General features: G+C 45.9%; 1 long non-coding RNA gene across 2 annotated transcripts in view; it reads right to left on the bottom strand.

The window, feature by feature from the left end:
- Positions 1-14,364, bottom strand: part of LOC133238411 (uncharacterized) — a 62,008-nt gene extending 47,644 nt beyond the window's left edge. For both annotated transcript variants that reach the window (XR_009733524.1, XR_009733525.1), the window contains exons 1-2: positions 13,792-14,364; positions 12,761-13,012 (exon numbers count right to left, since the gene is read on the bottom strand). This is a non-coding gene — a long non-coding RNA (uncharacterized LOC133238411). The remainder of the gene's footprint in view (positions 1-12,760; positions 13,013-13,791) is intronic.
- Positions 14,365-14,380: the final 16 nt, after the last annotated feature.

Below are 14,380 nucleotides of genomic sequence, written 5' to 3'. Positions count from 1 at the left end.
GTATCAAATTTATCCTGTGATAGTTGGTCAATATTAGCCACAGGATTTCATGGTCTTTAGGTATCCTGCTCTAAAAAAAAAAAAATTAAAATGTGAGAAATCAGGGCAAATGGGTCTTATCAGGACAGATTAAAAAGAGTAGGTGCACAAGAAGTCTAGCTGCTGCTGCTGCTTCTAAGTCGCTTCAGTCATGTCTGACTCTGTGCGACCCCATAGATGGCAGCCCACCGGGCTCCCCCATCCCTGGATTCTCCAGGCAAGAATACTGGAGTGGGTTGCCATTTCCTTCTCCAATGCATGAAAGGAAAAGTGAAAGTGAAGCCACTCAGTTGTGTCTGACTCTTAGTGACCCCATGGACTGCAGCCTACCAGGTTCCCCCATCCATGGGATCTTCCAGGCAAGAGTACTGGAGTGGGGTGCCACTGCCTTCTCCACAAGAAGTCTAGAGCTCTTGTTAAATAAGAATGGAGGGATGCCAAGATAAAGGGGACTTAGCCTGATTGAAAAATAATACACATAAAACAGAAATGTTGGTAGCAGCCTCTGGACTCTAATGCCCTTCCTGACCAGCTATGAGGAAAATTAAAGTCCTTTCTATAATGAGTTGAGTTTATTTGCCTTTCTGGTCACTTGGTTAAAGTACCAGAGTTAGCTACAGCATAAAGTGACATGCTCCTTAGCACAGCTCCTGATTCAGACCACCCGGATCTGAACCCAAGATCCTCCACTCCACAGCTAGAATGCCTTAGGCACATTACTTAACTTCTCTGTGCCTCCATTTCCTTGTTAGGAATAATAGCATCTGCCTCCCAGTGTTGGCACAAGAAAGAAATTAACTAACATCTATACAGTAACTAATTCAAACTAAACCTGGCTCATAATAAAACTGAATACACTTAGCTGTTCTGCAAGCAGCAACCTAGTCTCCCTTCCTTCAGGAAACTAAGCTCCTTGTCTGCATGAACTTGTTGATTGAGTAATACCTCAGGACAGTGTTAGGTCTCCCTATGGACTCACAGAGGCAAAGCTGAGGTACCATAGGGATGTGACTTGCACCCATGGAGCTTTGATTTTCTTACAAATTGCTACTTGCTTTTGTGCACTTGATTTTCTGATTGGCAGGGATTTTTCTTCTGTTTGACAGTGCTGGAGTAAGCTCATCCGTTGGCTTACTCTGAAAGGGGGGAAAGGTCGGCAGCAAACTTTTCTTGCCCTTAGGCTGAAAAGACTTGGCACAGTAAATTACAAGAGGTGAGCTAAGCTGGTCACAGGAGGGCATAAACGGACATCAGACTGTGCTAACAACTAGGAAGCTGCATCACAGAGCATTAGCAGGTGTTACCAGAACTCCAGAGGCAACGGCTATAGAACCCGGAAGGGTTGTTATCCAGGCATAGAGATGAGGGTGGAGACTACTCCATGGGCTGGCATAAGCCAACTTTGCCTGAAGGCTTGTCTGCAGCTCTTGTAGCTCCAGGTATCTTGTCAAGGTCATCTTTGCATTCTGGCACTTCCAACCTCCCTCCTTCACCAACTTATACACTCGGGTCACTCTGATCCCTTGCCTGTACTCCACTCAGTCACCTCTAGAATTCCTTTTATCAAGTCAATTCCTACTCATTCCTCAAGCTTAACTAAATTTGTTTCCTCCAGAAAGTTTGTTGCCCACTTCCAAATCCTTTGAACTGATGGCTCTCTTTATACAATCAGGTGGAATTAAACACTGTCTTATGGCACTCCTTACACTCAAGCCTTGTAAGACAGCAAACATCATTGGTTTTACCTGGGTAGCATCTTTTATTCTTCCCTCTGGTAGCAATACCTACCTGATTTTTTTCTTTGGGAAAAAAAAAAAATGCTTCCAAACTCTTGGTCCACGTGGCTGTTGGAGGAGGTCATCAAAAGGACATGACCACCAGGTGACCTCCGAGCTGGACCAGGGCAATCAGAGGCTCTTCAGGCCCTTGCCCTGTCCTTGAAGTATAAGTATACATCCTGTCCTCCAGTCGTACAGTGAAAGCTCTTCAAGGATACAGCCTTGAGGGAGTAATGTGCAGTAGAAGGCCAACTAGACTGAATACATGATTGAACCCAATCAAAGCCTCTATATAAACTACTAAGATTCTAGGGTGGGTACCAAGATCTACTCATCCACAGGCACTAAGACAAACCTTGTATGTAAGTTCTCTCACATGCTATCAGGCACTGCAGAGTGTGGAGACCCTCCAAATGCTCCTGCCCCCAATCCTGGGGAGAACCCTGTAGTCTTTAGGGAGGGAGTCGGGGAGATTCCCGCTAATGCCTGTTGCACGAGTCCGGTTGGGGTGGTGACCCGTCCACATGGACTGCAGTCGCTCTTCAGCCCAACACTGACACCATCTGGAGGGAAACGGGAATGGACTGCAGTTGCCAGAGGGCTGAACTCAGCATTTGGTGATCACTTCCAGCAGGTGCAGTGGTAAAGAATCTGCCTGCCAATGCAGGAAACTCAGGAAACACAGATTCGATTCCTGGGTCAGGAAGCTCCCCTGAGATGGAAATGGTAACCCATTCCAGTATTCTTGCCTGGAGAATTCCATGGACAGAGGAGCCTGGCAGACTACAGTCCAAGGGGTCACAAAGAATCGGACACAACTGAGCCACTGAGCACACGCACGCACACACACACACACGCACATGCACACACTTGAGCTCCGGTCATTAGCCCTTTGCACTGACAGTTGGGCTGTTCTAAGGGGATTGACCCCACAGCTTAGAAAATGGAAAGCTGAGGGGTGGCTGATTATGAATAAGCCCTTGTGGAGTCAGGATATGTGCAAAGTCATTTGAGTTTGCCTGTTAAGAGCTTGAGTCAGTCCTCACTATCCTCCAAATCCTAGCTTAGAGTGTGCCAACACCCCAGGGCAACCAGAAGTTGACGTGGCTTAGGTGCAAGCCCTGGCAGCTGATCCTTCAATAGATACAACAGATGGGTGCACAGAAAAAGTGACCACAGTACTGCCTGTGTGGGATGGTGCACTGCCAAGGATAACTGCATGCCCCTGAAACACAGTGACTTGGTTAATGCTGGAACAGCATGACCTGCGTGTTTAATGCCGTACCAGCATGACCTGTGTGTTCCAAATATTTCCAAGGCAGCTGCAAAAGTCTAGGGTCATCCACTGGAGTTCCCAACTGGCAAGGGACTGGAAGACTGATTGATTATACTGGCCCCTCCCTCTGAGTAAGGGCTCCAAATATGCCTTGTTTTGTGTGGTTACTGTATCTCGCCTAACCCAAACTTTCCTCTGTCACTATGCAAACCAGGCAGCCACCACTAGGGGATTAGAGAAACTGACTACCCTCGTCAAAAAAAAAAAAAAAAATCAGTGATCAATGGTCACTTTTCAAAGGTCATGATATGCAAGACTGGGGAAAAGAACATGACATCAAATGGAGGTCCCACCTCCCTTATAAGCCACAGGCTGCAGTGTCGCTAACAGTCAGGCCCGACTGAGCGACTTCACTTTCACTTTTCACTTTCATGCTTTGGAGAAGGAAATGGCAACCCACTCCAGTGTTCTTGCCTGGAGAATCCCAGGGACAGGGGAGCCGGGTGGGCTGCCGTCTATGGGGTCGCACAGAGTCGGACACGACTAAAGCAACTTAGCAGCAGCAGTGTCGGTAAAAAAAGGAGGAGGAAACATTAAAGAGGCAGATTAAATTACTTACAGGTAAAACCTCCCTGGTCAGGTGGACTAAAGTACTGTCCCAGCCTTTAATATATGTGAATGACAACCAGTAGGGTCTGTTGCCCTATCTGCCAGTAAGGGGACCCCTGCCCCAAAACTCAATGCCCTAAGGGTAGGCAGTCTCTGGAGGCAGACATTGCCCTGACTCCCCCATCTGGATCAATGTGCTGAGAACACCAAGCCCTGCTGCACCTGGGAAGGGTGTTATCTACTGGAATCTGTGAGGGGACATCCCACTGGGATGGGTGGATTCCTTCACACCCCTGGGTGAGGGGGCACTACTCAGTCTCCACCAGGATCCTGTTGTCTTGCTGCAGGCCAGACCAGCTGAAATGTACTCTCCCTGGAATGGAACATGTACCATCAAAGAGGGGAGAAGGTGAGGTCCTGGTCTGGCATTTCCCACCCACCCCCCAATCCATCTCCTCACACCTGACAGTGCTACCTTCCCAACAAGCACAACTGGGTCAAGTTCTAAATGCTGCAGCCACATTAACATCCAAGGGTCAGACCATAGTTGCAGTTCTTACAGAAGGGGAAGACCTCTCCATATAAGTTCCTACTATGTTTCTGTCTTATTGACCTTGGTCTTCTGCTGCTCCTGTGGTTTCCAGTCATGGGATGGGCACCTGACAGAGATACCCTTCTACAGTGGGCCCACCTGATGTCTGGCAAACCAATCAATCCACCTGTTGGGTATGTGGGCAGCTACCCATCTCAACTCGTCAGGACTGGCATAGTGGGTATCACCACTCCAGGGAGGGGACTGGAAGGCTCTAAAGCAGTACCTTAAGGAATGACAAGCCAGGACTAATACTCTTCATTCATCTGATATCACCAACACTGATTCAGAACACTGGCCCCTACGATCAATAACACTGAACAGAGCACACTTTTTCTGTTAATCAAACTACACAGCCAGGCCATCAAACTGCTGACAGGATGAGTCCTAAAAATATCACTGGAGTCATGGGTGGTTCTCAAATTTGGTTTGCACTCAAATTTGGGGTGGATTCACTTGGGTCCATGCCAGGTGGCGGACATCTGAGCACATGGGCAATTCAATGTTGGGAACAGAAAAATCACTCTAAAAAGAAAGGGCCAAGACTTCTCTGGTGGTTTAGTAGTAAGAATCCACCTGCCAATGCAGGCGACATGGGTTCAATCTCTAGACCAGGAAGCTTCCATATGCTTTGGGGCAACTAAGCCCATGTGCCACAACTACTGAGCTTGCGCACCCTAGAGCCTGTGGCTCTGCGGTAACAAAAGCCACGTCGATGAGAAGCCCACGCATCACAACTAGAGAGTAGCCCCTACTCCCCTCAACTAGAGAAAGCCCACGTGCAGCGATGAAAACCCAGAGCAGCCAAAAATAAAATAGAAAAAAAAAAACAATTATACCATGGGTGTGGGATGATCACTGAACTGTGTGGTCATTCTGTCACATTAAGGGCTAGTGACTGATTTGGCACTAATTGGTCACACCTCATATCTGCTAGATGACCTGGAATGTGACCCAGTGGCTGTGTGGCTCAGATCTTTGGCCATGGCTTCCACCTGTGGTTGGGCCACTGTGACCCTGGGTTTTTCTGAGCCCAGGGGAGAATCCACCCACAGTAACAAAAGCTGCCAAACTCCGTGTGGTCAAGACCAGATGGGCACACCCTGTTTTCCACTGGTAACACTCCATCTGGCCTCCATCTTTATCCCCTCCATTGGCCTGGAGGACATCACAGCACACACAGAAGCCCTTACTAAGTTCATCCAGAAACTCTTCTAGGACAGCTAGCAAAGGCTGTCCTTACTAGACACTGAAGTATGTCCAGTGAGGAAATCTGTCCTACAACATAGGATGGCCTTGCATGTTGTTACTACGAGGCGGCACCTGTGCCATGACCCAAACAAAATGTGTGTTCACACCGGATGAGTCAGCTAATGCAGCATCTTTAACAAACCTCACGAGGACACAAGCGCTTGCCCTGAGTGATCCAGCCCCTAGCCTAGGGGGTTTAATAAACCAATGGCTCAGATCATGGGCTTCTTGATGGGAAAAACTGTTACTTATGTTGAGAGTCATTATCTTGGTGTGTGTTTTCTCTTGTATGTGCCTCTACAGCTGCTGTGGCTTCTGCCTCTAGTGCAACCAGATAACCACCCAACAAGCCACCTCCCTGCTGGCAACACCCCTTGCTGACCACTCCGGGCCCACTGTGGAAGTGGGGGCCAGGTGGAGTGTCAGAGGAGGTCACCAAGAGAACGTGTCCGCCAGTTCACCCATGAGCTGGACCCCACTAACCAGAGGCTCCTCACCCCCTTCCTTTGTCCTTGGAATGTATGTTTGCCCACTGCCGCAAAGTGCGGGCCGTCTCAAGGACAGAGCCTTGAGAGAGCAGTATGTTGTTGAAACCATCTGGACAGTATTCATGACTGAACCCTATTAAAGCCTCTACATAAACTAGTAAGATTCTGGGGCTGGGTGCAGAGATCTAGTCATCTTGTGGCCCCTAAGCCAAGCCTTATGTGTCAGTTCCCTTGCCTGTTACACCCACCACCTACCCATTTGGAGTGGCTGCCTCTTTTTGGTCTCTCTTGGTCTTCCATGTACAGGGACATGTTTACCGACCCAGAAGTGGCTCAGAAAGCTCAGCTCCAGAAACGGACATGTGGCCCAGGTCTAACCCATCAGGTATTCCATCCCCCTGGTCACAATGATTGGTTGAGGAATGGCACATGACCCAAGTCAACCAACCTCATCAATGTCAGCCCCAGGATTTTTGCTGGATTGGGAAAAAAATAAAAGAGCAGGTACTCTCTTCCAAAAGACCAACAGCTACCATAGGATGGAAAGAACCTTTATGAAAATAAAGCCAAGTCAGAAGAAAGCAGAGCTGAATAAAGGGAGGAATCGGATACCTGATTATACCTGAGGGCATAATCTGGATAGAGCTGTGCCTGAACTTAAACTTTCCCTGGACATTTCAGTTATATGAAACAAATTCCCTTCACTCAACAAATATTTATTGAAGGCCTACTGCTTCAAACACTAAAACACATTAGTTAACATTTTTTTAACTTAATATGATATAAACTAGATTTCTTCACTTGCAACTGAAATAGCTTTCAAAAAAAGACTTCATGTTGCTTAATTCCTGCATTGCCATTTAGCATCCTTCATGTGGATGGTTCTTTTTCCTAAGTAGATCATGAATTCATTATTAGAGACCTTATATTATATCTCTCTGTATCACCAACTACGGTATGTACATAATTGTAAATAACTGACAAATCATTTGTTAAGTCAATAAATAAAGGCTACATTTATTGGGCATCCAAATCAAATAGCCCAGTTCAGAAGAAATGTCCAAGGAGACTGGCCAGTGAGCTCTGATTAGACCCTGGATTTCAGGAGGCATCAGTGCTCCATGAGCACAAACATAGCATGATAATAAAATCAACACTGATCCACAGAAAAGGAACATATCACAGTCAGAACATATGCACGTGCCTACCTCTGCTCTCAGCCCAAGTTCCTAGAAATGACCCAAGAAAAAATATTGTTAAATAATAAATACATAACATTGATGACAATCAAGAAAAAGTACAGCAAAGGAGCATAAATTCTGAACAGAAGAAAAAAAGAGCTAAAGAGATGCTTAGAAAGGAATTGGCCATGAAGATGGAGTGGTTTCAGGGATGATCCAAATTCAAAACAGGAAGCAGTGAGTAGTGAATGGTGAATGGTGAATGGAGTCATCAAAGAACCCAGTTCAAAGCAATTGAGTGGTCAGTCCATTCACTGAGACTTTTACGCTCCAGGGGAGTAGGTAGCAACCATCTTTTCCTACAAATCAAAGTCGTGACTGAACACAAAGGAGGGACACATGACACTGCAACTCTAAGGAGAAATGAGAAATACTCAAACCAGAACAAAAACTATCAGGTCACTCTACCTGGCAGCACACCAAGTGTCTTCTAACACTGAAAACAAGCTGATACATTATCAACAGGTGAATACTGAATGTCAATCTCAAACATGAGCAGTTTGGGGTGGGGAGGGACAAGAATTCCCAGATATAATGCAAAATCTAATCCTCCTATTTAATCTCTCAACAGCCTTTAATAAAAATGGCCCCCTTTCTCCTTCTTGCGACAGCTATTTTCCTTGGCTGCTATGACACCACACTCAAATGGTTTTCCTTCTACTTCTCTGGTGAGTTCTACTCAGTCTGCCATGCAAGATTCTTCTATTAGTTAGTTAGCTAGGGCTGCTGTACCAAAATACCACAAACTGAGGGATTCAACAGATGATAGGGATTCATCTATCATTCATGGTTCCAGAGGCCAGAAGTCTGAAATCAAGGTGTCAGCAGAGTCACGCTCCCTCTGAAGGCTCCAGGGAAGGATCTTGTCCAGGCCTCTCTCCTAGCTTCTGCTAGTCCTTTGACTGTGGTAGCAAAACTCCAGTCTTCACATGAACTTCTCGCAGTGTGGGTGTCTATTTTCAAATGTCCCCTTTTTATAAGGACAAATGTCATAATGGATTAGGGCCCCCCTAGTCCAGTATGATGTCATATTAACTAACTACATCTTCAATGACCCTATTTCCAAATAAGGTCACATTCTGAAGTACTGCATGTCTCTACTTCAACATATGAATTTGGCAAGGGACAAAATTCAACCCATGACAATTCTCCTTCACTGTCTGCTAAATGATAGGGTGCTCTAGGGCATGAACCAAGCTTCACTTTCCTTCGATATCTATGTGTGTGCATGTATATGCGTGCTCAGTCATATCCAACTCCACCTATACTCTTTCCTTATATGTTCTTTTCAAGTCTGATGGCTTTTAATACATGAGGATGACCTCACCAAGGCCTCCCCCTTGAGGTACACCACCTGTCTACTTGACACATCTCTAATAAAGATCTCAAGATATCACAACCAAATAAGAATTAATGATTTTCCCATCACTGCACATGCATACTAAGTCACTTCAGTCTGTTAGACTCTTTGTGACTCTATGGACTATAGCCCATCAGGCTCCTCCATCCATGGGATTCTCCAGGCAAGAATACTGGAGTGGGTTGCCACGTGCTCCTCCAGGGGATCTTTCTGACCCAGGGACTGAACGCAAGTCTCTTAGGTCGCCTGCACTGGCAGGCAAGTTCTTTATCACTAGTGCCACCTGGGAAGCCCCCCTTCCCACCGCCACTTCACTCTAAAAAAACAGGTCCCTATGAGTTCTTCCCATATCAAATACTGTAGTGCCATCAACCCAAATACCCTCAAACAAAAAATCTAGGAGCCATCCTCAATTCCTCTTTCTCTTATGCTCCATAACCAAGCTGTTCCAAGCCTGCCAGTTCTACATTCAAAATATATGGAACACAACCATTTCTCTCCACTTCTGTTGTCACTCCCAAATCTGAGTCACCATCACCCTTTGCCAGAACTAAATCTAGAGGCTGATTTGGCTACTCTTCCTTCATTCTTACCTCACTTCAATTCACTCTCAACATCAGCCAGGGTGATTTTGTTAAAGTGTACATCAGATCTTGTCACTTGCTAGTTTAAAATCCTTAAATGTCCATTTTTAGAATCAGTTACCAGGACCTACAAGACTCCTGCAACGTGGTCTGGCCCCTGCCTGACACTGCGTCTCACTCCGGTCCCATTGCTCCCCTTGCTCAGTATGCACCAGCCACACTGGTCTTCTTTCAGCTTTTATGTTTTTAATATATTATTTTTTTAATCTTCTGGCTGTGCTGCACAGCATGTGGGATCTCAGTTCCCCAACCAGAGATTGAACTCATGCTGCCTGCACTGGCAGAGCACAGTCTTAACCACTAGACCGCCAGGGAAGTCCCTCCTTTCAATGGTGTGAACACTCCACGCTTTCCTACCTCCAGGTCTTTCATTCTCTTGCCTTTTCTCCTTCCAGAAATGCTCTTCCACTAGCTGCATATCTGTGGTTCCATCTCATCCTTCAGACTCCAGCTCACAAATATCAAACCTTAGAGAAACCTCTCATTGATCAGCCTTTCTAAAGTAACCTCTGTCTAGTTACAGTCTATTCCATCATCTTATTTATTTTCTTCATAGCATTGATAACAATCTGATGTTACGCTATTTATTTATGTTTCCTCGTATGTTATTTTCCTCCTTCTCCAATCTCCACCTAGAATGAAAGCTTCTTAAGGGCAAGACTCATGTATGTCTTTCACCACTGTATCTTTGGTATTCAACACTTTACCTAGAACATAATTAGCTTCAATATCAGACCAGTCAATCCTAAGGGAAATCAACCCTGAGTGTTCATTGGAAGGACTGATACTGAGGCTGAAGCTCTGATACTTTGGCCACCTGAGGTGAAGAGCTGACTCATCAGAAAAGACCCTGATGCTGGGAAAGACAGAGGGCAGGAAGAGAAGGGGATGACAGAGGATGAGATGGTTGGATGGCATCACTGACTCAATGAACATGAGTTTGAGCAAACTCTGGGAAGATAACGAAGGACAGGGAAGCCTGGCATGCTGCAGTTCATGGGGTCACAAAGAGTTGGACACAATTTAGCAACTGAACAATAGGATGGTGTTTAAAGGATGGATGCATGAAACATTATATAGAAACATTAACAGACCCTAGAAATCATCTTACTCAATTCCCTCTATGCTGAGTACTCTCTCGAATACTGTTTCCACAGTGGATCTGGCCCAGGAGTCTATACAGAAGCAGACTTTCTACCAAAGACAGAGAGATGCCCTCACCTTCCTGCAGAACAGAGACAGGCATACTTTCCACTGCCTTCCTCATAAAGTTCAAATGCTCTCTACACCTATGTGCACAACTTCATCTTTCATCACTTCCTTCCCCTGAGCTAAGGTCAAAGGAAGGCACGCTCAACTTCACACCATTACATGAAAAAACCACTCATGCTCATGGTTTTGCCAATCTTTGAAATACTAAACATCCCTCAGCTTCCCTCTATGAAGGTTTTCCTGGTAGCCAGAGAGGCTATACTCCGTACTGTCACAGGCCTTCATGCATCCCTCCACTACATTTATTCTTGTTGTTTAGTCACTAAGTCACATTCGACTCTGTGTCTGTCAGGCTCCTCTGTCCATGGGATTTCCCAGGCAGGTTTATATGACAATTCCATGACTAATTTTCCCCATTTTACTGTTAATACTCCAAATAAAAAAGTTATGTCTTATGTCTCTGCTTATCCCACCAGTGCCTAGCATAGCACCTCATAGCGATGCAGAGAAAAACCGTTGACTATTACATATGCATATCAAGAAATAATTGAGAATTTTTCATTATTGTATTACTCAATGTGTGAAAAGAGCTGGAATATTTCATTGGTTATTATTCTGTCAACTATCTGACCATCATTAGCGAACCAGTGGGAGAGGCACTTCTTAATCTGTGAAATGGAAATTTATTTCAATTAGTTATAATTTGGTTAAGAAATCATATTTGAAAATATTTATACTATGTCTGAAATAGACACACCAATACAAACATACTCAACTTTTTTACTTTTCACTTTCAGCTTGGATTTTTTTAACGAAGCATAAGTACTGATAGAATTTCTTGGAACTATAATGTATTAATATATACTTAATATACAATTAATGTTCACTTTTATGGTAACCCTACATTAAATCTCATTGGCCAAAAGCAAGTTATAGCTGCTCTAGTTGCTGGCTAAAGGCTGGCAGATCAGCACCATGGACAGAGGAAAATGGTGCAAAAGGTCACTCCAGGGCTACTTGTAAAATAACAGCTGTGATAGCAGATGTACTAACAAGGAGAGACTGGTATGAATGTTCCTCTGGGGATCATGGGAAGAGCTTGACATTAGGGTTTGGGTATTAAGAAAACAACCACTCTGCCAAGATGGTTCTGAGTAGCATGATCTGCTTCATTTACTGACCCAGATTGATTCACTACTTTTTCAACAATTTGATCTTCTGTTCCCAAGGTGCCAACATTTTCATACTGAAGTAAATGTAAATACCTAACTAGAAAATATGAATAACATTTGTTCTTTTTACCTGTCCAGCATCTATGACCCTTTTTTCCTTTCCAAACCACCTTTCAAACAAATAAGACATCTTTAAAAGATGACACTACAGAATTTTTGATACTGTTGGGAAGCATTTATGATGATATTGAAGTTATGTTTACGGTGGAAGTTCCTGTCTTTTAGCAGTACATCCTGACAGTTACAGATGACATGGTATCTGGGACTTGCTTCAACATAATCCAGGATTAGGGGAGTGGACAGAGGTATAGGAAAGACAAGACTGACCATGAATCACTAACTGTTAAAGGCAGAGCATGAAAACATGAGAGTTAATTCTCTCTATTCTTTTATATGGGCTTTCCTGGTGGCTCAGACAGTGAAGAATCTGCCTGTAATGCAGGAGACCTGGGTTTGAGCTCTGGGTCGGGAAGATCCCCTGGAGAAGGAAATGGCAATCTACCCCAGTATTCTTGCCTGGAGAATTCCATGGACAGAGGAGCCTGGTGAGCTATAGTCCATGGGATCAGAGAGTCAGACATGACTGAGCAATGAACATACATACACACTTCTATATGTTTAAAGTTTTCCATTAAACACATACATATAGGTGTGTATGCATGTGTCACTGAAAGACCACACACGAAAAAATAAAAAGTGATTCCTGAAGAATGTATAACCCTGCTCCTAACAGATAATGCAGGGCAAGCCTTAATACCCTCTGCTCCAAGAGTACCTTTAAGGAAGCTGAGCTATAACTGTCCACTGCAGACTTGAAACTTTGAGCTATAACTCTCCACTGCTCCCTAATGTGCCTGAGCTGCTTGTGACACTTGCTTCTCCTAAAAACACCAGATGGCTCAAGGAGCTTATAAAAGACCTAATTTCTTAGCTGACTCAGAATTGTGGGTGGCCACTTAAGTCTGAAGTAACCTGGGGCAGTTATATCACCTCACTGAGGAGTCAATGTCCTTAACTCTAAAACAGAGGTAATCTTACCTGCCTTGTAGGATTTCCATGAGAACTAAACTTTGCCTAGTCAGGTCTTACTCCTCCTTTGTTTCTCATCTCTAGCTTCACCTCTTCAAGAAACTTTCCCAGACCTCCTGACTAGGCCATTTCCTCTAATACACAGACTCTCAGCACCATGTTCCTCTCGTTGGCAGCCGCAGTTACAACTATACATTGTGTAATGTCTGCCTCTCTCAACAGCAGCAGGGGATGCTGTTTTCTCACCATCTATCACTATGTCTGGAAAAGGAAAAAAAAAGAGGCTCAATAAAAATTATTTTAAAGAGACAAAAGAAATGAAGCAAAGTAAACTTTGTAGCCAGCTGTGTAAAGACAACTTCTGGTATATACTAGATGCCCAGTAGAGTCTCACCTTGGAGAAGGCAGTGGCACCCCACTCCAGTACTCTTGCCTGGAGAGTCCCGTGGACGGAGGAGCCTGGAAGGCTGCAGTCCATGGGGTCGCTGGGGGTCGGACACGACTGAGCGACTTCACTTTCACTTTTCACTTTCATGCATTGAAGGAAATGGCAACCCACTCCAGTGTTCTTGCCTAGAGAGTCCCAGGGACGGGGGAGCCTGGTGGCCTGCCGTCTATGGGGTCGCACAGAGTCGGACACGACTGAAGTGACTTAGCAGCAGCAGTCTCACCTAATGTCTCTTGGCTGTTAGAATCTGCATGTCAAAATTTAACTAAGACTTTCTCTGAGAAAGAAAAGCCACTAATTGTATTTTCTAAAAGGCTATCTACCCAAGTCCCCACCCCCAGCACAGGGAATTTTTTTTTTTTTTTTTTTTTTGCTTTGCACGCTGAGGTATGCCAAATGCCTAAAACTGCCTGGCACCTAATCAGTAAAAGGATGGAGAGAGGGATGGATGGGTGGGCACTGTTCGGGGGTTTCACATATAAGTTGGGTGACTGGACAACTCCTCCCGGCACCACCAGGAGGAAGCCGCAGCCCGTTGGAGGGACTGAGACAGAGACGACACCCCCTCCGAAAATTTTTGCACCCCCCTCACCCCGCGCAGACTTGCTGGGTGCCCGAGACAGTAAGAATCTCCCAGGCGCAGAGTAGACCCTCACGCTGCACTTCAGGCAACTGATGGGACATTTACAGATGCAGATATTCACAGCAGCTCCCACAGGGGATGGGCCAGTGCGGCGCCATGTCCCTCCGCGAGGGCTGCAGTCCCGCCGTCCGATCGCCTCACGCAGGAGTCCCGCCAGCACGCGACAGCGCCAACGGGTCACGGAACCCTCCGCCAGGCAAACGAGTTCTCACACCGCGCGACAGAAAGAACTTTGCACCGCCTCCTCAGTAGCGCTCCACCGCCTCCTCAGTAGCGCTCCTCCACCTCACAGTCTCCCCGCCTCCCAGATTCCCCGGCTGAGCGAGGACGCCCACTCCCCTTTCTTGTGCAGTTCCACCGCCCCCAGCAAAGTGCCTGTGCTGTGTCCCTCCGCCCCGCGGACGCAGCGCGTAAGCTCCGCCGCGCCCCTTCTCATTCCTAAAGTGTCTCAGCAGCGAGTCACTGCGCTGCGCGCTCTCGCGAGAGTCCACTGCGCAGCCCCCTCCCCCCAGCACCTCGCTAGCGAGGGAGCCTCCCC

The sequence above is a fragment of the Bos javanicus genome, chromosome 25 (genome assembly GCF_032452875.1).
Source record: "Bos javanicus breed banteng chromosome 25, ARS-OSU_banteng_1.0, whole genome shotgun sequence".
NCBI lineage: Eukaryota > Metazoa > Chordata > Mammalia > Artiodactyla > Bovidae > Bos > Bos javanicus.
The sequence above is the reverse complement of the archived record's forward strand: the minus strand, read 5'-3'. Positions and strand labels throughout refer to the sequence as shown.